Source organism: Mangifera indica, chromosome 18 (assembly GCF_011075055.1).
Source record: "Mangifera indica cultivar Alphonso chromosome 18, CATAS_Mindica_2.1, whole genome shotgun sequence".
NCBI lineage: Eukaryota > Viridiplantae > Streptophyta > Magnoliopsida > Sapindales > Anacardiaceae > Mangifera > Mangifera indica.
In genome coordinates this window covers 8,974-31,482 of record NC_058154.1, presented here as the reverse complement: position 1 = coordinate 31,482, position 22,509 = coordinate 8,974, and the positions used below count along the sequence as shown (strand labels likewise).

At 35.2% G+C, this 22,509-nt stretch overlaps 1 protein-coding gene and 1 long non-coding RNA gene across 12 annotated transcripts in view; both read right to left on the bottom strand.

Moving 5' to 3' along the window:
• Nucleotides 1–19,591, bottom strand: part of LOC123201352 (E3 ubiquitin-protein ligase RFWD3-like) — a 38,723-nt gene extending 19,132 nt beyond the window's left edge. For 4 of the 10 annotated variants that reach the window (XM_044616822.1, XM_044616815.1, XM_044616813.1 and 1 more), the window contains exons 1-10: nucleotides 13,784–13,917; nucleotides 13,478–13,668; nucleotides 8,663–8,864; nucleotides 8,459–8,580; nucleotides 7,854–7,917; nucleotides 1,192–1,247; nucleotides 1,006–1,099; nucleotides 746–925; nucleotides 599–670; nucleotides 445–520 (exon numbers count right to left, since the gene is read on the bottom strand). The gene's annotated coding sequence lies outside the window, so the exon portion shown is untranslated. Of the gene's footprint in view, nucleotides 1–444; nucleotides 521–598; nucleotides 671–745; nucleotides 926–1,005; nucleotides 1,100–1,191; nucleotides 1,248–1,820; nucleotides 1,949–2,031; nucleotides 2,234–7,853; nucleotides 7,918–8,458; nucleotides 8,581–8,662; nucleotides 8,865–13,477; nucleotides 13,669–13,783; nucleotides 13,918–15,156; nucleotides 15,587–17,276; nucleotides 17,351–17,707; nucleotides 17,782–17,868; nucleotides 17,968–18,045; nucleotides 18,252–18,352; nucleotides 18,595–19,310 lie in introns of those variants that run through there. The other 6 variants (XM_044616814.1, XM_044616818.1, XM_044616816.1 and 3 more) reach the window with 6 other exon arrangements.
• An 862-nt stretch (nucleotides 19,592–20,453) lies between these two features.
• LOC123201353 lies at nucleotides 20,454–21,690 on the bottom strand. Of its 2 annotated transcripts, XR_006498807.1 has the most exons (6): nucleotides 21,571–21,663; nucleotides 21,407–21,459; nucleotides 21,219–21,292; nucleotides 21,033–21,116; nucleotides 20,802–20,906; nucleotides 20,454–20,534 (listed from the first exon to the last, which is right to left on the bottom strand). It is a non-coding gene; the product is annotated as an uncharacterized LOC123201353 (long non-coding RNA). The 2 variants fall into 2 exon arrangements; XR_006498806.1 differs by having other exon boundaries at nucleotides 21,407–21,690.
• Between the last annotated feature and the right edge of the window lie 819 nt (nucleotides 21,691–22,509).

Here is a 22,509-nt window from a genome sequence, read left to right as displayed (position 1 = left end):
GATTATCATTAATCTATCTCCATATCTTGGATTCTGAATATTAATTTTAATACATTGTTAATTAAAATTAGAATTAGACCCAATAATCCTTTGGAACTATTTTATTAATACTCATAATTTCAAGACATTGCCACCCGCAAATGTCGAAACATTGGATCTGAAAGACTCTGTTCAAGACCGTGGATGCAATTTCCTATGAATCTAATAGCAGCCACCTTCAGATCAGTCGAAGCCTCAATTATGATGATACTCTCCTATGAATCTACCTCATTTTTTGTATATCCAGCAAGAATTTCATCATATGTTCTCACTTTGGGCTTTGTATCATCAGGTTCACCTAACAATCTTTCCCTATTGATTCCCTTTCTACAGTACCATCAGAATTTTTTTTGATCTGTGAAGTCCAAATATGCATGGAGACAGAAAAAAGAAAGCCAAATTTACCTTTCTTCATATGTCCTCGCTTTGGGCTTTGTATCATTAGGTTCACCTAACAATCTTTCCCTATTGGTTCCCTTATCTGCAGTACCACCAAAACTTTTTTGATCTTTGAAATCCAAATATGCATGAAGACAGAGAAAAAGAATGTCAAATTTACCTTTCTTCATATAAACTACTTTATGACATGAAGTGGCTGCCACAGATGTTGTTTGACCAATTACAATGTGCTCTGCACCAAAATAAAACCACACGGTGAGCAAAGAACCCAAAAAAAGCAATATGTTGGTGAGAGGTTGGACAGAACCTATATTACTTTCTCATCATCTGTTACAGTAGGAGATGAATCTGGGAATGGGGGCTTCAAAGATATTCCCTCTAAATGAGTTAAACTGGACTTAGGAGCCACAGTAATATCCACAATGTGGCTATCTTTCCCCACCTTAAAGCCTGTGACAATACCACCAAGAATCCCTGGTGCATTGCCCTGCAGTGACAAAGACAAGATATGTAATCATAACTTTAAACAAAATAATAATTAAATAAAATGGATATGAATCCATGAACCTGTTTTTTCTTCTGATCCGAAGAGACAGTAAAGGCTGCATCTGCAGCAGCTTCAAGAACTTTATCATGAAAACAAGGCAAAGACTCCAGAATCCTACAACAATTATAGTCGTTACAAATTTGTTCCTAAACCAGATAAACTTTTGCGCTACACTTCACAACACGCTAAACAGACATCGAGTGTACCTGACATCATTTTCAGTATGTAATAGATGTACGAAAGCCACTTCATATCCATTTACCTATTTAACCTCAATAACAGACATATCACAAAGTGAACCATAACTAATACAAAACATGCAGATTCAAAGGGTTCTAGACTCAATATTTAATTTCAGAGTTGTAAAGTGATCAAAGTATTGTTGAACATATCTTGCTAAGTTAGAACATCAATCCATAGTGTTTAATAACTAGACTTTTACAATTTTTAAAAAATTCTAAGAGAACAATACCAAAGTTATCTGCCCATTATTTGCACTATCCGTTTTATCCATGTTTGCCTTGAGACTCCACCCCAGAATTTACATTAAGGAAATCTCTTTCACCAATTTTAAATCAAGCAAGGATTTGAACAAAAACAGAAAATAATGATATGAATCATTTGATGGTAAATACAATAAATTGGATGTGATATCATGTTCATGAGGGGAGGAAACAAAATTCCTATTGTTAATTTTTGAATTCAAAATTAGAAATTTTCCATCCACCTGATTACAATTACTCCAACGAAAAAGAGAACTGGCAGCTTACAATCAAAATTTATTGAAAATATCTTTGTGCAAAGCGATCACAATAGGATGAGCTACCACATTTACCTGATTTCGACTACTCCATCCTGAAACATTGACACCAATCCACACAATTTTCCATCATTGCTAAAGGTAGTGGTGCAACAACAAGATTTTGCATGCTTCACTTTATGAATGCATTTTTTTTTGTTTACCTATAGAAGCATATCACGCCATAATGCAAACATAAGTCTAATATTTATTGGAAATTAAAATTAAATAAATGTAATAGAAGCACCTGAATTGTGGATTATTTGGAGTACAAGTGCAGCGAATCATCAAAACAAAGCAACACTAGGGCCTTTGATAGTACTTCTCTAGAACATTCAATTTCTAGAGAGGATAGATGTTAAGCCTCAGGTTAATTAGTTTCAAGTGAAGTAGCATTAGGCACTGGATCGGTTTTTGGGCTGTTATTCTTGATAGATTGCACAGGTCGCTTTTCCGTGGTCAAGCTAGACACTATAGTTTCCTCTGACATTCAACAAAAATTTTAGAATTTTATAATTCAGAGATACGATGAAATAAATAACATCTTAAAGACTTCCCAGATGAAAACTGCACATGCCTATTATGTACATAGAAATTGTAGTTGCTTCTTTCTTCAGGCTCAATGGACAGGAATGATTTGGGCCTTTCACAAAGCTGTGTTTATTGCCATGTTCTGACCAAATCATTACAACGATACGTGAGTTTATAGCCGGACGTGCCATCAATGTCGAACATTCCAGATAAGAAACTCATATCAACCACAGCAACCTGAAATCAAAGTAACAGTTCAAAAATCTACCTGAATAAAAAACAGAAACTGGCAACTCAATTACTTATAACAGCAAGAACTTGCAAAATTAACAGGTGCTAAGAAAATGCACACATGATCACTCTCAAATCCCACAGCAGGTTTAGCTCCACTTTTTGCAAACTGCAAGGCTCGAACAAGAGAATTGATAATAGAAAAACAGCTTTACAGTGAGTTCCCTTCCCTTCAGGCAACATGTAGACTCTAAGAGAAGTTGAACAATGTTACTCCAAGACAAAAAGACATCCAAAAAAGTACCTCAATATAACTTTAATAATGACAACGAGATGAAATAATATTTATCCACATTAAAATAATATTTTTCTGCAGAAAATTCTCACACGACCACATTCAAATCCCACAGCAAGTTGACCTGTGCATTTTGCAATTTGCAAGGTTCGAATAGGAGAATTGCTAAGAGAAAAAACGGCTTCACAGTGAGTTCCTTTCCCTTTGGGCAACATGTGGACTGTGATAGAAGTTGAACAATGTTACCCCAAGAGAAAAAGACATCCCAAAAAGAAGTATCTCAATATAACTTTAATAATGACAACGAGATGAAATAATATTTTTCTGCAGTAAATTGAACACACAACAGCTTTCAAACCTTATTAAACAAAAAGGTGAAGCACAATTTATTCACAATCAGTTGAACAGAATTTGACAAAGTCAGATAGAATATTTGTAAAGGAGAAAGCCTTCCAAGGCTAGTATTAATTAAAACAACAATCTGCACATGCCAGAATTTATCACAAACTCTCATCTCAAGTGATGTCTAATCCCACATGCCGTATGGATGCAAACGAAGCGATGATATTGAGTGAACAACTCTTCAAACATCATTTTTGGTTCTAAACATCATACATCTTACTACAATATATTCAAAGATTAACTCATGCCAGAATGAAATTTCATATTTTACTCTCAAATGATTGCGGAACAGGCAGTAACACACAAAACCAATCAAGTGTGCCTGCTTAGACACATCAATAACTTACCTTGGTGTTTAGTTTTTGAGACAAAGTGAAGGTTCGTGCCACCAGTGCTGCTATTGAGGTTATAAATATGAACCTGCAAAAGTGAAGTCAGACAAAAACGTAAATATAACACCAGATTATACAGTTTAAAAAAATAAATAACCCACCAACAATATTTCTGACAACAACGCACTCATTGCCAACAACTAAACTCGAATTTGATACTGGTGCACTAAAGCAAGCCACTTCTATACCTTGCACCTGCAAATAATAAGTAACTTCGTATGAAAGATGCCTTATACCTCCAAGGAAAAAGTAATGGATGGAACTCTAACCTCTCCCATATCCAAACAGTTCCATTTTGATAACGAGCCACATATGCCTCATTGACATTGTGATCATTGAAGACAGACAACTGACTAGGTACACCCCAGAAAAAGACCATTAAATTTCATCGGCCAGGATAGGGAAGGAGCCAAGTTTCATTAAAGAGGAAACTTAAGCATATAAGAAAAAAAGTGGAGTCAATAAAACAAAATTAACAGACAACTAAATCAGATAAAATAAAATCCGGACAGTTTGAAGAGCTTGGGACCTCACATTTTTCAGCCATTCGAGGCGTTGAAGACTTGTCACAATCAGCCCAAGGCAGCCCACCCACAAACAAACTAAAATGGAAACTATTTCATGGGTTTAACTAATAGGAAGAACTACAAATAAAATCTGAACAGTTTAAGGAGTCTGAGACCTCACATTTTTCGATCGTTCGAGGTGCCAAAGACCTCCCACAATCAGCCAAAGGTGGTTGCAATAGCAAAACCCTAATAATCTTTTTTCCTTTTCCATTTGAAATCTCAGTACCGTTTTTATAATAAAACCTAACCTATGGAATGACGATGAGTGTCCTAATCCTAACATAGCTAAACCAAAATAAGTGCACACCAGCCAACAAGAATTTTGAGCGACTGAGAATGATGCATTCAACAAATAATATTCCAGTTAAAAAAAAGATATATCACTAAGACAAACTTTACATTTAGGATCATAGACTGTACAACAGAAAAAGCCGCAAATAAAATCCAGACAGTTTTAGGAGTTTGGGACCTCATATTTTTCGACCGTTCAAGGCACCGTAGACCTCTTACAATCATCCAAAACAAATTAAAATGTAAACTATTTCATAGATTTCATTAATGGGAAAAAATATAAATAAAATCCGGACAGTTTGAGGCTTATGAGACCCCACTTTTTCTAGTTGTTCGAGATGTGGAAAACCTCTCACGATCAACCAAAGGTGGCTTACCACAATAGCAAAACCATAGTAAAGTTTTTCTTTTTCTATTTGAAACCTAAGCACTCTTTTCATAATAAACCCTAACCTATGGAATGAGGACAAACATCCTAATCCTAATATAGTCAAACTAAAATAAGCGCACACCAGCAAACAAGAGTTTTGAGCTACTGAGAATGATGCATTCAACAAATAATACCCTTCGTCAGAAATAGATATATCACTAAAATAGACTTTACATTTAGGATCATAGGTTGTACAATAGAAAAAGCTACAAATAAAATCCGAATAATTTAAAGGGTCTAGGACCTCATATTTTTCAACCGTTTGAGACGCCGAAGACCTCTAACAATCAAGCAAAGGTGGCCAACCCACAAACAACCTAAAATGTAAATTATTTCATAGATGTCATTTATAGGAAGAACTACAAAGAAAATCCAGACAGTTTAAAGAGTCCAACACCTCACATTTTTTGGTCATTTGAGGCGTCGAAGACCTCTCACAATCATCAAAGGTGGTCTACCCTAATAATATTTTTCCTTTTCCATTTGAAACATAAGTACCCGTTTTATAAAAAAATCTAGCCTATGAAATGAAGACAAGTGTCTATATCCTAACATACACAAACCAAAAGAAGTGCACACTGGCCAACAAGAATTTCGAGTTGTTGAGAATGATGCATTCAACAAATAATATTTTTGTTCAAAAATAGATATATCAAGACAAACTTTACACTTAAGATCATAGACTTTACAACAGAAAAAGCCACAAATAAAATTCGAACAGTTTTAAGAGTCCGGGACCTCACACTTTTTGGCCGTTTGAGGTGCCGAAGACCTCTCACAATCATCCAAAGGTGGCTTACCCAAAAACAAACTAAAATGTAAACTATTTCACAGAGAAAATCAGCAAAGTTTGAGGCTCATCAGAGCTCACTTTTTTCAACCGTTCGAGGCGCCGAAGACCTCTCATGATCAACCAAAGATGGCCTACGCACAATAGCAAAACCCCAATAATCCTTTTCATTTTCCATTTGAAACCTAAGTACCTTTTTCACGATAAAACCTAACTTATGGAATGAGGACGAGCGTCATAATACAAATATAGCCAAACCAAAATATGTGCACACCGACTAACAAGAGTTTTGAGCTACTGAGAATGATACATTCATCAAATAATACTCTTGTACAAAAATAGACATATCACTAAGACAGACTTTACATTGAGGATCATACACTATATAATAGAAAAAGCCACAAATAAAATCTGAATAGTTTAAGGAGTCTGGGGACCTCACATTTTTTGGCCGTTTGAGGTCCCGAAGACTTCTAACAATCAAGCAAAGGTGGTCTATCCGCAAACAAACAAACATGTAAATTATTTCATAGATTCCATTAATAGGAAGAACTACAAATAAAATCCAGACAGTTTGAGAAGTCTGAGACCTCGCATTTTTCAGTCATTTGAGGCGCCCAAAACCTCTCACAATCAACCAAAGGTGGCCTACCCACGAAAGCAAAACCCTAATTATATTTTTCCATTTTCATTTGAAACCTAAGTACCCTTTTTATAATAAAACTTAACCTATGAAATGAGGACAAATGTCTTAATCCTAACATACTCAAACCAAAAGAAGTACACACCGGCCAACAAGAATATTGAGCTACTGAGAATGATGCATTCAACAAATAATATTCATGTCCCGAAATAAATTTATCGCTTAAGACAAACTTTATATATAGGATTATAGATTGTACAACAGAAAAAGCCACTCACCGAGAGTATTATATGTATATCCTAATTCAAAATCTTTAATGCACAACAACAATATACTTTGCAAAAGTAAGAAACAACCATTTCTATTGCTAACTTTGAACTCCAACTCCTCCAAACATGCACGTAACAAGGACCCTAAAATGCAAATCAAACAATCTAATAATTAGGGGATATTTTTCTCTCATAAAGGCAAGTTTTAGATGAAGTCAACTGGCCCTTTGCTTTCAACAAAGAAATTGAAAAAGAAGAATCAAAATTTCAAGCGAATTGAATGAATATAATTTTCAAATCAAATTAAGAACAAATAAAGAAGGAAAAGTCCAAATAACAATAAATTCACCTAACAATCTTTCCCCATTAGTCCCCTTATCTGCAGTGCTACAAAATTTTTTTTGATCCGTGAAGTCCATATATGCATGGAGACAGGGAGAAAAGAAAGACAAATTTACCTTTGTTCATAAGTCCTCGCTCTGGGCTTTGTATCACCACGTTCACCTAACAATCTTTCTCTATTGATTCACTTATTTGCAGTACCACCAGAACATTTTCAATCTTTGAAGTCCAAATATGCATGAAGACAGAGAAAAAGAATGTCAAATTTACCTTTCTACATATAAGCTACGTTATGACATGAAGTGGCTGCCACAGATCCTGTTTAATCAATTACAATGTGATCTATACCAAAATAAAACCACACAGTGAGCAATGAACCAAAAAAAAAAGCAATACTTTGGTGAGAGGTTGGACAGAACCTATATTACTTTCTCATCATCTGTTGCAGTAGGAGATGAATCTAGGAATGGGGGCTTCAAAGATATTCCCTCTAAATGAGTAAAACTGGACTTAGGAGCCACAGTAATATCCACAGTATGGCTACCTTTCCCCACCTTAAAGCCTGAGATAATACAACCAAGAATCCCTGGTGCATTGCCCTGCAGTGACAAAGATAAGATATGTAATAATAACTTTAAACAAAATAAAAATTAAATAAAATGGATATGAATCCTTGAACCTGTTTTTTTCTTCTGATTCGAAGAGACAGCAAAGCCTGCATCTGCAGCAGCATCAAGAATTTTATCATGAAGACAAGGCAATGACTCCAGAATCCCACAACAATTATAGTCATTACAAATTTGTTCCTAAACCAGATAAACCTTTGCGATAAATTTTCTACTCTTATCACACTTCACAACATGCTAAACAGACAGCGAGCGTACCTGACATCATTTTCAACACAAAATAGATGGAAGAAAGCCACTTCATATCCATTTACCTATTTAACTTCAATAACACACATCACAAAGTGAGCCATAACTAATACAAAATATGCAGATTCAAAAGGGTTTTAGACTCAAAATTTAATTTCAGAGATGTAAGGTGATCAAAGCATTGTCGAACATATATTGCTAAGTTAGAACATCAATCCATAGTGTTTAATAACTAGACTTTCACAACAATAACAAAGTTATCTGCCCATTATTTGCACTAATCGTCTTATCCATGTTTGCCTTGAAACTCCACGCCAGAATTTACATTAAGGAACTCTCTTTCACCAATTTTAAATCAAACAAAGATCAGAACAAAAACAGAAAATAATGATATGAATCATTTGATGGAAAATACAACCAACTGAATGTGATATCATGTTCATTAGGGGAGGAAACAAAATTTCTATTGCCAGTTTTGGGATTCAAAATTAGACATTTTCCATCTACCTGATTTCAACTACTCCAGTGAATAAGAGAAATGAAAACTTCTAACCAAAACTTTTGATAATTTTTTTGTGCAAAATGAGCACAGAAGGATGAGCTACCACACCCACCTGATTTCAACTAATCCAATCTGAAACGGTGACACCAGTCCACTTTTCCATCTTTGGTGAAGGCTATGGTCCAACAATGAGATTTTGTGTGCTTCACTTTATGAATGCATCGTTTTATTTACCTATAGATGTATATCACGCCAGAAGGCAAACATAAGTCTGATATTTGTTGGAAATTAAAATTAAAAAAGGCAATAGAAGCACCTGAATTCTGGATTATTTGGAGTACAAGGGCAGTGAATCTTCAGAACAAACCAACACTAGAGCCTCTGATAGTACTTCTCCAGAACATTCACTTTCTAGAAAGGAGAGATGTTCGGCCTCAGGAGAATTAGTTTCAACTAAAGTAGCGTTAGGCATTGGATCAGTTTTTGAGCTGTTATTCTTGATAGATTGCACAACTCGCCTTTCCGTGGTCACATCCAACAAAAATTTTCTCCAAGTTCAATGGATAGGAATGATTTGGGCTTTTCACAAAGCTATGTTTATTGCCATGTTCTGACCAAATCATTACAACCATACGTGAGCTTATAGCCAGACGCGCCATAAATGTCGAACATTCCAGATAAGAAACTCATATCAACCACAGCAACTTGAAATCAAAGTAACAGTTCAAAAATCTACCTGAACAAAAAACAGAAACTGGCAACTCAATTACTTATAACAGCAAGAACTTGTAAAATTAACAAGTGCTAAGAAAATGCACGCATGATCACACTCAAATCACACAACAGGTTTATCTCCGCTTTCTGCAAGCTGCAAGGCTCGAACAAGAGAATTGATAATAGAAAAAATAGCTTTACAGTGAGTTCCTCTCCCTTCTGGCAACATGGGGACTGTGACAGAAGCTGAACGATGTTACCCCAAGAGAAAAAGACATCCCAAAAAAAAGTATATCATTAAAACTTTAATAAAGACAACGAGATGAAATAATATTTTTCTGCAGTAAATTGAACACACAAAAGCTTTCAAACCGTATTAAACAAAAGAGTGAAGTACAATTTATTCACAATCAGTTGAACAGAATTTGACAAAATCAGATAGAATATTTGCAAAGGAGAAAGCCTTTCAAGGCTAGTATTAATTAAAACAACAATCTGCACATGCCATAATTTATCACAAATCCAGACAGTTTGAGGAGCCTGGGACCTTGCATTTTTTAGCCATTCGAGGTGCCGAAGGCTTATCACAATCAGCCAAAGGTGGCCTGCCCACAAACAAACTAAAATGTAAACTATTTCATAGGTTTAGCTAATAGGAAGAACTACAAATAAAATCCAGACAGTTTAAAGAGTCCAAGACCTCACATTTTTCAGCCGTTCGAGGCACCAAAGACCTCTCACAATCAGCCAAAGGTGGTTGCAATAGCAAAACCCTAATAATAAAACCTAACCGATGGAATGAGAACGAGCGTCCTAATCCTAATATAGTCAAGCCAAAATAAGTGCACGTGGGCAAACAAGAGTTTTGAGCCACTGAGAATGATGCATTCAACAAATAATACTTTTCTTCAGAAATAGATATATCACTAAAATAGACTTTACATTTAGGATCATAGGTTGTACAACAGAAAAGACCACAAATAAAATCTGGACAGTTTAAGGAGTCCGGGACCTTACATTTTTCGGCCGTTTGAGGTGCCGAAGACCTCTAACAATCAAGCAAAGGTGGCCAACCCACGAATATACTAAAATGTAAGCTATTTCATAGATTTCATTAATAGGAAGCACTACAAATAAAAATTCAGACAGTTTGAGGAGTCCAGCAACCTCACATTTTTCGGTCATTTAAGGCGCCGATGACCTCTCACAATCACCAAAGGTGGCCTACCTTAATAATATTTTTCCTTTTCTATTTGAAACCCAAGTACCCATTTTATAAAAAAAACCTAGCCTATGAAATGAAGACAAGTGTCTAAATCCTAATATACACAAACCAAAATAAGTGCACACTAGCCAACAAGAATTTTGAGCTATTGAGAATGATGCATTCAACAAATAATATTTTTGGTCAAAAATAGACTGTACAACAGAAAAAACCGCAAATAAAATCTGAATAGTTTTAAGAGTTTGGGACCTCACATTTTTCGACCGTTCGAAGCGCCGAAGACTTCTCACAATCAGCCAAAGGTGGTTGCAATAGCAAAACCCTAATAATAAAACCTAACCGATGGAATGAGAACAAGCGTCCTAATCCTAATATAGTCAAGCCAAAATAAGTGCACACTAGCAAACAAGAGTTTTGAGCCACTGAGAATGATGCATTCAACAAATAATACTCTTCTTCAGAAATAGATATATCACTAAAACAGACCTTACATTTATGATCATAGGCTGTACAACAGAAAAGACCACAAATAAAATCCGGACAGTTTAAGGAGTCCGGGACCTTACATTTTTCGGCCGTTTGAGGTGCCGAAGACCTCTAACAATCAAGCAAAGGTGGCCAACCCACGAATATACTAAAATGTAAGCTATTTCATAGATTTCATTAATAGGAAGCACTACAAATAAAAATTCAGACAGTTTGAGGAGTCCAGCAACCTCACATTTTTCGGTCATTTAAGGCGCCGATGACCTCTCACAATCACCAAAGGTGGCCTACCTTAATAATATTTTTCCTTTTCTATTTGAAACCCAAGTACCCTTTTTATAAAAAAAACCTAGCCTATGAAATGAAGACAAGTGTCTAAATCCTAATATACACAAACCAAAATAAGTGCACACTAGCCAACAAGAATTTTGAGCTATTGAGAATGATGCATTCAACAAATAATATTTTTGGTCAAAAATAGACTGTACAACAGAAAAAACCGCAAATAAAATCTGAACAGTTTTAAGAGTTCGGGACCTCACATTTTTCGACCGTTCGAAGCGCCGAAGACCTCTCACAATCATCCAAAGGTGGCCTGCCCAAAAACAAACTAAAATGTAAACTATTTCACAGATAAAATCAGCAAAGTTTGTGGAGCATGAGACCCCACTTTTTTCGACCGTTCGAGGCATCAAAGACCTTTCACAATCAACCAAAAGTGGCTTACGCACAATAGCAAAACCCCAATAATCTTTTTCATTTTCTATTTGAAACCTAAGTACCCTTTTCACGATAAAACCTAACTTATGGAATGAGGACGTGCGTCCTAATACCAATATAGCCAAACCAAAATATGTGCACATCCGCTAACAAGAGTTTTGAGCTACTGAGAATGATACATTCAACAAATAATACTCTTGTATAGAAATAGACATATCACTAAGACAAATTTTACATTTAGGATCATAAACTATACAAGAAAAAAACTACGAATAAAGTCTAAATAACAATAAATTCACCTAACAATCTTTCCCCGTTGGTCCCCTTAACTGCAATACTACAAAAAAATTTTTGATCCGTGAAGTCCAAGTATGCATGGAGACAAAGACAAAAGAAAGTCAAACTTACCTTTCTTCCTATGTCCTCGCTCTGGCCTTTGTATCATCAGGTTCACCTAACAATCTTTCCCTTATCTGTAATACCACCAGAACTTTTTCGATCTTTGAAGTCCAAATATGCATGGAGACAGACAAAAAGAATGTCAAATTTACCTTTCTTCATATAAGCTACTTTATGACATGAAGTGGCTGCCACAGATCCTGTTTCATCCATTACAATGTGACCTGTACCAAAATAAAACCATACAGTGAGCAATGAACCAAAAAAAAAAAGCAATACTTTGGTGAGAGGTTGGACAGAACCTATATTACTTTCTCATCATCTGTTGCAGTGGGAGATGATATTCCCTCTGAATGAGTAAAACTGGACTTAGGAGCCACAGTAATATCCACAGTATGGCTACCTTTCCCCGCCTTAAAGCCTGTGACAATACCACCAAGAATCCCTGGTGCATTGCCCTGCAGTGACAAAGATAAGATATGTAGTCATAACTTTAAACAAAATAATAATTAAATAAAATGGATATGAATCCTTGAACCTGTTTTTTCTTCTGATTCGAAGAGGCGGCAAACCCAGCATCTGCAGCAGCATCAAGAACTTTATCATGAAGACAAGGCAAAGACTCCAGAATCCTACAACAATTATAGTCGTTACAAATTTGTTCCTAAACCAGATAAACTTTTGCGCTAAATTTTATACTCCTACCACACTTCACAGCATGCAAAACAAGACAGCAAGCGTACCTGACATCATTTTCAGCACGTAACAGATGAACGAAAGCCACTTCATATCCATTTGCCTATTTAACCTCAATAACAAAGATCTGAACAAAAACAGAAAATAATGATATGAATCATTTGATGGAAAATACAGCCAACTGAATGTGATATCATGTTCATCAGGGGAGGAAACAAAATTTCTATTGCTAATTTTGGAATTCAAAATTCGAAATTTTCCATCTAACTGATTACAACTACACTATTGAAAAAGAGAACTGGAAACTTACAATCAAAACTTTTGAAAATATTTTTGTGCAAAGCAATCACAATAGGATGAGCTATAACATTTACCTGTTTCAACTACTCCATCCTGAAACAGTGACACCAGTCCACACTATTTTCCATCGTTGCTAAAGGTTGTGGCGCAACGACATGATTTTGTGTGCTTCACTTTATGAATGCATTTTTTTTTTTTTGTTTACCTATAGAAGCACAACACGCCAGAATGCAAACATAAGTCTAATATTTATTGGAAATTAAAATAAAAAAGGTAATAGAAGCACCTGAATTGTGCATTATTTAGAGTACAAGGGCAGCGAATTTTCAGAACAAACCAACAGTAGGGCCTCTGATGGTACTTCTCCACAACATTCAATTTCTAGAGAGGAGAGATGTTGAGCCCCAGGAGAATTAGTTTCAACTGAAGTAGCGTTAGGCACTGGATCGGGTTTTGGGCTGTTATTCTTGATAGATTGCACAGGTCGCCTTTCAGTGGTCACATTCAACAAAAATTTTAAAATTTTATAATTCAGAGATACGATGAAATGAATAACTTTTTAAAAATTCCCCAGATGAGAATTGCACATACCTATTATGTACATAGAAATTGTAACTGCTTCTTTCTCCAAGTTCAATGGACAGGAATGATTTGGGCTTTTCAGAAAGCTGTGTTTATTGCCATGTTCTGACCAAATCATTACAACGAGACCTGAGCTTATAGCCAGACGTGCCATAAATGTCGAACATTCCAGATAAGAAACTCATATCAACCACAGCAACCTGAAATCAAAGTAACAGTTCAAAAATCTACCTGAACAAAAAACAGAAACTGGCAACTCAATTACTTATAACAACAAGAACTTGTAAAATTAACTAGTGCTAAGAAAATGCACACATGATCACACTCAAATCACACAGCAGGCTTAGCTCCGCTTTCTGCAAGCTGCAAGGCTCGAACAAGAGAACTGGTTATACAAAAAACAACTTTACAGTGAGTTCCTTTCCCTTCCCGCAACATGTGGACTGTGACAGAAGCTGAACGATGTTACCCCAAGAGAAAAAGACATCCCAAAAAGAAGTATATGATTAAAACTTCAATAATGACAACAAGATGAAATAATATTTTTCTGCAGTAAATTGAACACACAAAAGCTTTCAAACCTTATTAAACAAAAAGGTGAAGTACAATTCATTCACAATCAGTTGAACAGAATTTGACAAAATCAGATAAAATATTTGCAAAGGAGAAAGCCTTTCAAGGCTAGTATTAATTAAAACAACAATCTGCACATGCCATAATTTATCACAAATCCAGACAGTTTGAGAAGCCTGGGACCTCGCATTTTTCAGCCGTTCGAGGCGCCAAAGGCTTATCACAATCAGCCAAAGGTGGCCCACCCACAAACAAACTAAAATGTAAACTATTTCATAGGTTTAGCTAATAAGAAGAACTACAAATAAAATCCGGACAGTTTAAGAAGTCCGAGACCTCACATTTTTCGGCCGTTCGAGGCGCCGAAGACCTCTCACAATCAGCCAAAGGTGGTTGCAATAGCAAAACCCTAATAATAAAACCTAACCGATGGAATGAGAACAAGCGTCCTAATCCTAATATAGTCAAGCCAAAATAAGTGCACACTAGCAAACAAGAGTTTTGAGCCACTGAGAATGATGCATTCAACAAATAATACTCTTCTTCAGAAATAGATATATCACTAAAACAGACCTTACATTTATGATCATAGGCTGTACAACAGAAAAGACCACAAATAAAATCCGGACAGTTTAAGGAGTCCGGGACCTTACATTTTTCGGCCGTTTGAGGTGCCGAAGACCTCTAACAATCAAGCAAAGGTGGCCAACCCACGAATATACTAAAATGTAAGCTATTTCATAGATTTCATTAATAGGAAGCACTACAAATAAAAATTCAGACAGTTTGAGGAGTCCAGCAACCTCACATTTTTCGGTCATTTGAGGCGCCGATGACCTCTCACAATCACCAAAGGTGGCCTACCCTAATAATATTTTTCCTTTTCTATTTGAAACCCAAGTACCCTTTTTATAAAAAAAACCTAGCCTATGAAATGAAGACAAGTGTCTAAATCCTAATATACACAAACCAAAATAAGTGCACACTAGCCAACAAGAATTTTGAGCTATTGAGAATGATGCATTCAACAAATAATATTTTTGGTCAAAAATAGACTGTACAACAGAAAAAACCGCAAATAAAATCTGAATAGTTTTAAGAGTTTGGGACCTCACATTTTTCGACCGTTCGAAGCGCCGAAGACTTCTCACAATCAGCCAAAGGTGGTTGCAATAGCAAAACCCTAATAATAAAACCTAACCGATGGAATGAGAACAAGCGTCCTAATCCTAATATAGTCAAGCCAAAATAAGTGCACACTAGCAAACAAGAGTTTTGAGCCACTGAGAATGATGCATTCAACAAATAATACTCTTCTTCAGAAATAGATATATCACTAAAACAGACCTTACATTTATGATCATAGGCTGTACAACAGAAAAGACCACAAATAAAATCCGGACAGTTTAAGGAGTCCGGGACCTTACATTTTTCGGCCGTTTGAGGTGCCGAAGACCTCTAACAATCAAGCAAAGGTGGCCAACCCACGAATATACTAAAATGTAAGCTATTTCATAGATTTCATTAATAGGAAGCACTACAAATAAAAATTCAGACAGTTTGAGGAGTCCAGCAACCTCACATTTTTCGGTCATTTAAGGCGTCGATGACCTCTCACAATCACCAAAGGTGGCCTACCTTAATAATATTTTTCCTTTTCTATTTGAAACCCAAGTACCCTTTTTATAAAAAAAACCTAGCCTATGAAATGAAGACAAGTGTCTAAATCCTAATATACACAAACCAAAATAAGTGCACACTAGCCAACAAGAATTTTGAGCTATTGAGAATGATGCATTCAACAAATAATATTTTTGGTCGAAAATAGCTATATCAAGACAAGCTTTACATTTAGGATCATAGACTGTACAATAGAAAAAGCCACAATAAAATCCGAGTAGTTTTAGGACTCCGGGACCTCACACTTCTCGGTTGTTCGAGGCATCGAAGACCTCTCACAATCATCCAAAGGTGGCCTACCCAAAAACAAACTAAAATGTAAACTATTTCACAGATAAAATCAACAAAGTTTGAGGCGCATGAGACCTCACTTTTTTCAACTGTTCGAGGCGCTGAAGACCTCTCACGATCAACCAAAGGTAAACTACTTCATAGATTTCATTAATAGGAAGCACTACAAATAAAATCCAGACAGTTTGAGGAGTCCAGCAACCTCACATTTTTTGGTCATTTGAGGCACCGATGACCTCTCACAATCACTTTATGTGGCCTACCCTAATAATATTTTTCCTTTTCTATTTGAAACCTAAGTACCCATTTTATAAAAAAAACCTAGCCTATGAAATGAAGACAAGTGTCTAAATCCTATTATGTACGTAGAAATTGTAGTTGCTTCTTTCTTCAAGTTCAATGGAGAGGAATGATTTGGGCTTTTCACAAAGCTGTGTTTATTGCACATACCTATTATGTGCCATCAATGTCGAGCATTCCAGATAAGAAGCTCATATCAACCACAGCAACCTGAAATCCAAGCAACAGTTCAAAAATCTACCTGAACAAAAAATAGATACTGGCCACTCAATTACTTAAAACAGCAAGAAAATGCAAAATTAGCAAGTGCGAAGAAAATTCTCGCACAACCACATCCAAATCCCACAGCAAGTTTATTTCCACTTCTTGCAAACTGCAGGGCTCGAATAAGAGAATTGACAACAGAAAAAAACAGCTTTACATTGAGTTCCTTTCCCTTCAGGCAACATGTGGACTGTGAGAGAAGTTGGACAATGTTACTCCAAGAGAAAAAGACATTCTGAAAGTGTCTCAATAACTTTAATAATGACAACAAGATGGATAATATTTTTCTTCAGTAAATTGAACACAGAACAGCTCTCAGACCTTATTAAACAAAAAGGACAAGTAGAATACATTCACAATCAGTTTAATGGAATTTGACAAAATCAGATAGAATAGTTGTCAAGGAGAAAGCCTGTCAAGGCTAGTATTAATTAAAACAACAATCTGCACATCCCAAACTCTCATTCCAAGTAATGTGTAATCCTACATGGTGTTCAAATGCTAACGAAGCGATGATATTGATGGAAAAACTCTTCAAACTTCATATTCGGTTCTAAACATCATACATCTTACTATGATATATTCAATGATTAACTCATGCCGGACTGACATTTCAAATTTCACTCTCAAATGATTGTGGAAAAGCCAGTAACATACTAAACCAATCAAGTGTGCCTGCTTAGATACATCTATAACTTACCTTCGTATTTAGTTTCTGAGACAAAGTGAAGGTTCGTGTCACCAGTGCTGCCTATTGAGGTTATAAATACGAACCTGCAAAAGTGAAGATGACACAAAGGAAAATATAGCACCAGATTATACTGTTTAAAAAAAAAAAATTCCACCAAAAATATTTCTGACCAGAGTGCATTCATTCCCAACAGCCAAAACAACAATCTGCACATCCCAACATCCTACATGGTGTTCAAATGCTAAAGAAGCGATGATATTGATGGAAAAACTCTTCAAACTTCATATTCGGTTCTAAACATCATACATCTTACTATGATATATTCAATGATTAACTCATGCCGGACTGACATTTCAAATTTCACTCTCAAATGATTGTGGAAAAGCCAGTAACATACTAAACCAATCAAGTGTGCCTGCTTAGATACATCTATAACTTACCTTCTTATTTAGTTTCTGAGACAAAGTGAAGGTTCGTGTCACCAGTGCTGCCTATTGAGGTTATAAATACGAACCTGCAAAAGTGAAGATGACACAAAGGAAAATATAGCACCAGATTATACTGTTTAAAAAAAAAAAATTCCACCAAAAATATTTCTGACCAGACTGCATTCATTCCCAACAGCCAAACTCGAATTTAGGAAAGAGAAATTCAAAGTTGATACTGGTGCACTAGAGCAAGCCACTTCTATACCTTGCACCTGCAAATAATAAGATAATAAGTTGGCATAAAGGATGCCTTTTACCTCTACGAACAAATTAATGGATGGAACTCTAACCTCTCCCTTTAGAACAAATATAGGTTACAGGATAGTGTATGTGGCATCCCATATCCCAACGGTTCCATCTTGATAACCGGCCGCATATACCTTACTGACATCGTGATCTTTGGTGACAGACAACTGACTGGGCACAACCCCAGAAAAAGGCCACTTAATTTCACCAGCCAGGATAGGTGAGGAGCCAAGTTTCATTAGAGAGGCTACTGAAGCATATACGAAAAAAATGTGGAGTCAGTAAAACAAAATCAATAGACAACTAAATCAGATAAAATAGTTAATCATGAATGACTGAAATCAATACCACCTTTTGATGAGTTTCCACCCATGCTTAATGCACTAAAATTTGTTGCAGTCATTATTGGATCAATTGTAGGTATCACCCCAGGATATTCAACCTAAAAGACAGATGGTTTCTTTTCTTGCTGAGACAGTGAGGTAGATAGGCCAACATCATCACAGAGATGCAGTTGCCCAGGACTTGTTAATGCAAAAAGATCAGCTTTGTGATTACCCCCTTTTGCCCAAAACTTGGTAACAAAATCATGTCTGCAAAAGAGCCACTGAGTGTAAGGTCCACGTGGCCAACACATCTTAAAGCATCCATCCTAGATGACCAATCAAAACTCAAAACTTGTAACAGCCAGATCAAGTAATAAGAGCAACTTCCGTGGTGGATGTCAGAGGATTTTTTTTTTTTTCAAACTTATAATTACACAGTTCCATCATTTTGCCATACTAAATAGACAGACAGATAACACCAACATCATTACTAAAAGTTGTAGAAATTAAATATACCAAGTTTATATTTTCAACCATTAACAAGGAAGACAATATACAATGCAACAGTATTTGGGTGAAAAAGGGATGAATAATCTAAATACTTAGTATTTGAGTAACATTGGATTAGTCTTTTAAGAAGTGATTCATCTTCCTAAGAATTGTTTTTAATTTTTTCTAGATATCAAAGTTGAATGATAAATTTGCAACTATCTACATGATATCAAACCTCTTTAAAATACATAATTATGTCTTCAAAATTGTTTATATTTTGCATAACCTTAATCCACTAGACACCATAAAACGTATGCACTATAAGAACTTCTTCAGATCCTATCTAATCACCACCATAGACAAAAAGTCACCTATTCCTATTACTACAGGATTCACTGTCTATGGACCAATGTAAGACAATAATGGGGATCTCCTTTCAGCAAATGTTAATTCAAGCATAACAACATTGTTGCTTGATCTTGTTTACTGACCTTTAACAGAGCCAAAACTTGATGTATTCCAAAACAAGATATCTCCATCTATGTACCCAACTGTAGAATGGACCCATTTGATGATGCCCAACAAAGAGCACTTATTTCTTTTCCTTGTAGATGATGCTAAAGTATACCATCAAGAAGATTAGAATCCACTTCACTTGAAGAATCAACAACTCCATTCTTCAATTGCAGAACCTTATCACCTCCAACGAAAGAATTTTAGCTTCAGAAACATCCCAAAGAATCATCAATCCGTTCTCACATGCAATTAGTACCCTGCAAAAGTTTTATGGCAGAATCAAAAAAAAAGAAAAAAACAGTTTCCTTTTTTTTGTTGTTTTAATAGCTTTTCTAATATAGTATTGTTTGATACACCATATAACCTCATTGCTGTGTCATGTTAGCAAGGGTGTAGCCATAATACAAATATTGATAGAGACAAAGAGCCAGATCCAATTCAGAGCATAACAACATAATCAGGTTTTCATATACACATTCAGACACACATATCACTGTTCACAAGCTTTCAATTATTATACCGCAAGAGCATTACTACAATCAATCCAAAACTCATTAATTTATATTAGATTTTGCACCAATATGTTACTTTTTATAGTTTCAATCTAGTCATGACATAGAAAGGCTACTGACTCTCCCTTATAATAGAAACATGAATGGGATATCATATGGATGCTGAAATTAAATATTCAGAATCCATATCTATTTGATAAACGGTTCAAGAGATCAGGATGATAAACTTCCATATCAGAAGCTTCGGATATGAGAACACAGCCAACAAATTTTTTATATAAGATACAAAATCGATGCCAATCTAAAACATGAGAACAACATTATGAGCAAAAAAGTAATTCTATATCCCAATATAACAAAAATACGTACCACTAAAGATATAAGTGCAAAGACACAAATTTATACAATAAGTACCAAGAAAGGTTTACATATAAAGGAACAAATATATACAGCAGTATGGCTACCAAGATATGCTTGGCATTCTATACACAAACTAACAACATAGCATTCCAAGAAATGTAATCAACGTAACAGTTGTGGAATATAAAAGTTGAGCCTTAATTCACATCCACGGTCAAAACCATAAATAATATAATTTAAGTATATCTTGCCTGTTTCCAGAAGAACAAGGTTGGGGAAGAACTCCTACAATAGGTGGGTGATTCGGAAGTGGAAAACCAACTCATTCTGTGACAAGGCACAACACAACAATATTATGTAGTCATTCATATAAGTAGGGCAAAAAATAACATAACAAAAACTAAACTTAAGATACATGAAGCATTAGTCCATGACTGAAAAAGATTATAAAACCAATATTAGCAATCCTCATTTTTACAAGTATGATAAAACGTACTTAGAGTCAAAGGGAAAATATCAAAAATTATGTAATAACGGTTACACAGCATAAGGTAAACATTCTTTATCGATAGTTAGAACTAAAAAAGAAATTACCAGTGAGCGAACTGGAAGATGTCTTATACGGAAACTGAATAAGTCCTCCCTCATCTAAAATCAAGCAGTCTAATAATCGGGAGATTTAGATGAAGCCCATTGCCCCTTTACAAAACAACAGACAAAATCAAACAAAAGAATCAGAGTTTTCAAGCAAACTGAATGAAAATAATTTTAAAATCAAATTAAGAACAAAAAAATGAAAGAAAAAGGAAAGAGAGAGGAAATTACAATAAATAAGCCTTCAAGATCCATCAGAATTGATTGTCTTTTAGGATTTGCTACCGTAATTATTGCTTATTTCAATTTTGTCAACTATTTTGAACGAAAGAAAAGAAAAGAGAGACACATTTGAAACAACAACAATTTAAGAATTTAAAAAAAAAAAACATGAAGAGTAAAGGGAGACGAAATTACATATATAGGTCTTCAAGATTGATCAGGAGTGGTGAATTTACGAATAGCAACCTCTTGCAGAATGAGAGACAAAACTGAAACAGCAAGAAATAGGGTTTTCAAGCCAACAATTAAGAATGAAGAAATAGAAGAAACGAGAGAGGAAATTACATTAAATAGGAATTCAAGTTCGCTTAGAAGCAGCTTACTTAAAATGTAGAGTTTAATTCTTCCCTCAATTCCTGTTTATATTTTGCTGGATCTGAAAATAAGAAAAAGAAACAGAATTAAAATCATATAGTCGAAGAGACAGATCAGAAAAGAGCAGAAGGGCAAAATCATATAATCTAAGATACAGAGAAGAAAAAAGCACAAGAAAAAGCGTTCCCAGTGACAACAAATTTCAAGAACGTCTGAATGAGGAAGTAAGAGGGAATGATTAAATAGGAAACCAAAAGAGGGCGCAAATGAAAATCTTCACGTAACGGTACAATAGTTAATACGAAGAAACCAATTTTTCCTTTTTTCAAAATTAGTATTTTTGGTTTTTATTTAATTACCGTTAATCCATCCCCTGTTTTAAATTTTAAATATTAATTTTAATTTAAAATAAGAATTTGAACAATAGTCCTTTGTAGACATGTCAATTGGATTGGATCGAATGAAGGCTTGACCTGAAGCATGAAAAAAAGTATAGACACGACAAAGTCCGGCCCGGTAGTGTAGAGTGTCAGGCCAGACCTATGGGCCTATTGAGCCGGACTTTGGGTTTTAATATTAAACCCATGAACCAGCTCGATACGATACTGTTTATAATATAAAATTTTATATTTTTTCCTGCACAAGCATATCCTTCTGCCGCAAGGCAGCAGAAGGCCTTGTGGCAGAATATTATAAGCTGAGAAAATTGAAAGCCTAAGTGGGTTGAGAATATTACTGTGAAATGATTTCGATGATTCAAAAAAAGGTCATGGCTGTGGCAGAAGCAGTAACGGACTGCATCTATGGCTTCCCCTGCAATCAAGTTGCTATCGGTTCTCTTCATCTTTGCTTCCATCTTTCTCCATGCAGCTCTAGGTATGGTATAAAATATATCTGTCAGTTTGTTTTGGCTTTTTAGAGTATATCAATTTTGATTTATTTAAATTATAAAATCGTGTGACAGAAGATGTCTTTGAAGAATTCAGAGATTTGGATGTAGAAGATGAGTAAATAAATATTATATAGTAGATATAATTTATTTATGTTTTGTAATTTATACAATATGTAAATTAATTTATTTGTATTATATTAATAATTTATAATATTTTTC